This window comes from Centruroides sculpturatus, unplaced genomic scaffold (genome assembly GCF_000671375.1).
Source record: "Centruroides sculpturatus isolate CEXI.00-Female unplaced genomic scaffold, Cexi_2.0 scaffold2843, whole genome shotgun sequence".
In the NCBI taxonomy this organism is placed as follows: Eukaryota; Metazoa; Arthropoda; class Arachnida; order Scorpiones; family Buthidae; genus Centruroides; species Centruroides sculpturatus.
In genome coordinates this window covers 13,159-16,177 of record NW_019386932.1, presented here as the reverse complement: position 1 = coordinate 16,177, position 3,019 = coordinate 13,159, and positions in this window count along the sequence as shown.

The following is a 3,019-nucleotide window of genomic DNA, read 5'->3' as shown; positions in this document are numbered from 1 at the left end:
ATTACTTAAATATTATATTATATAGTATATACATTATACTATAAATAGGGCTAAATATATAGTTAAAATGTTTTAACTATATAAATTACATTTTATAGTTTTAAAACTAATTTTAGAATTATGAAAAGGGAATAAAAGGAAAAATATGATTGCGATTCTCTTATTTAAACTTTACTTTCGAAATAACTTATTATAAAAATAATCTAGTTAATCTAGGACAATAATAAAGAAATTGTTAGTTATATTTTTATAATGTTAATCAGGTTAGATAACGGATACAAGGTTTAAATGCACGCACTTTTATTGATGCGTATAGAAGCAGAAAGAAGTTCGATGAAAAGTAAAATTTCATGCATAAAGGTTAGCGATTATATTAAATAAATTCCATCGATGTTAAGATAAAAATAAAATAGGTCAGTCAACTGTTGACTCAAGAAGAATTGTGTCAGCAGTTTGCGGATGTTGAAGGAAAAGTATTTCCTTCAGGAAAACTATCTGCAGTACTTCGAAAGAGGGAAAGGGGGGAAGTTCAGAGTAAGCTTGATTTCTTCGAAGACATAGCGGAAAATTCTCACTAGTAAAACTAGTCTTTATAAATTTATACAGTATATGACTTACATAAATGCATAATTAAATGAATTATTACTTTACATCAAACTGAGAAAGTTATAATTAATATAGATGCAATTAACAAGAATAAAAACAAGATATTTTTGAATTAATAATTTATTCATTGTTTTTTAAATATTAAAACAGATAATAATCGGCCTGAACATTTATATTAATGCAAATTTTAATTAAAATATTTTAAGATAATAATAATAAAAAATGATTAAAAAGTATTAGCATTTGACTGAATGACCGAGTACGAAAAGGTGTCAGCCTACAATGGGTTCGAATCCGGACACTCGAAAAATTCCACGAATCTTTTAGAGAAGTGTTCTTCCCCTTATCACCCGGTTCACTATTGTGGTCCTTACCGAACCCATACTGGGTCTTAAAAATGGCTCTCTAAGTGCCCACATAAAAAACATTGATGTATATTTTAAGATACTGTATATGTAATTTATAATTATTCAATTCTGTTATTTTACTGAAAATATTTAATATGGTCGTATGACCAACTGCCAAACTACCTCTCTGGGAGATACGGGATCGTATTCGAATAAATAATTCCAGGAAATTTTTATGTTCCGGGTATTTCGGACTCCGCTTCTCACTACTCGACACCCCATTGTGGGCCTGTGTGAACTCACGTTGGGTATGATTAAAACAGTCTCCCACTGCCCATAGGGCGGAAAGATGAAAAAAAATTTGTTTTACTTTCAAATACTGATAATAAATTATGTGTTTTTCTTTTTTTTTCTACTTAAACAGTTCATACATAAGCACTCCTATAACTTGATATACCTTGTAGTATATTTTAAACTAATAAAATGCTATAATATGATTGAATAAAGCTAGTTTATATAGAAACTTCAAGAATTTGTTCCTTATGTTTGAAGCTACACTGACATATTTTATTTTCATGTTTCAATGATTAGTACAGTATTAGTCTTGTACTTTATTCCTTGAAATGTTCTAACATATAGTAGCAGCATCTTGTTTAGCAAATTTCAAGTTTGAAAAGCATATACTGAAATATGTTACTGTATGAGTGTTGCTACATGTACTGTACTGTACTGTATATACATTTTAAAGAATAAAATACATTTGCAAATCTATTACTGACTATTGGAATGTGAACAAATAGTTTAACTACCGGAAAAGTAGGAAGAATTCGTGGTATTCTTGTACTAAAAACTAGATTAAATTATGCGATAAGTATAAGTATGTATTTTTAATGATTCCACATAAGGAAAATAATTGAATTGATAAGAAAATTACATGTTTTTCTAAAATTAATGATAAATTATATATTTAAACTTCATAAAGTATTTTATTGCATATATAGATCGTGCAATAGAAAATTCTGACTAAACTATTGCAATCAATTAGTTTAACTTTCCTTCATTATTCATTCAAATACCTATGAATTCGGTTTATTTAGACATAAAACGTTAAAAATATCTCTTTATACTGGGATAAAATCTTTTTCGAATAATCATAGAATGACCACAGATTGAATACACTCAAGGTTTTGTGTTTATGGAGGTTCTGTGAAGTATAAGATTTTTGTGAATAACTCATACAATTATCAATAATAAAATAACAAATTTTAAACTAATTTCTGCATTTATTTATAATTTAATATAGAAGAGAAAGAATTAAAAAATATCATTATAAATTTATTGAGAATGTGTAAATCTATATTGATATAGGAGGATTATCAGAAGAACAAATGAAACAATAACTTACACATCATCAACGAATGTCCTTAAAGCATTTATTGTTTATTTAAAAAAAAAGGGATTAATTCGTTTAAAATGTAGGCTATTATAATTAAATGAAGACTTATTTATGTATTTGAATGTTCGTGAAATTATTTAAATAACTTTTATTCTTTTAAAAATATTATTTTCGCTTTAATCATATTTGTTCTTCCCGAGAAGCAATTATTATGCCTTTCAGGAAGAATAAATATGTCATAGAGATAAACTTAGCATAAAATAGATGATATTGAGTTTGTCTTACTCAGATTTGATTAACCAAAAGAATTACTTGAGAACATCTAATACAATGAACGAATCTGAAAACAATAAATGTCATTGTCCTCTGTAATGTATATATTAACAATCAATTGTCGAGAAATTATGGGATATAATTGGAAACGAAACGTATCTCTAGTAATTGAACCTTTGTGAAGTTTAATAATGGTTTCAAGCATAAATTTTTAAGTGTCAGTCCATTCTAAAAATAAATGTATTTCTTATGAAATTCCTTTCTTTTCCTTTATTTCTTTTTCTTTAGCTACTTATTCCTTTACTAAACAAATAAAAAGATCACGAATACATAATTATAGTCTTTATTTTTTTTATGCATCAATTATTATTGAAATTATACTTCATATTATTTATTC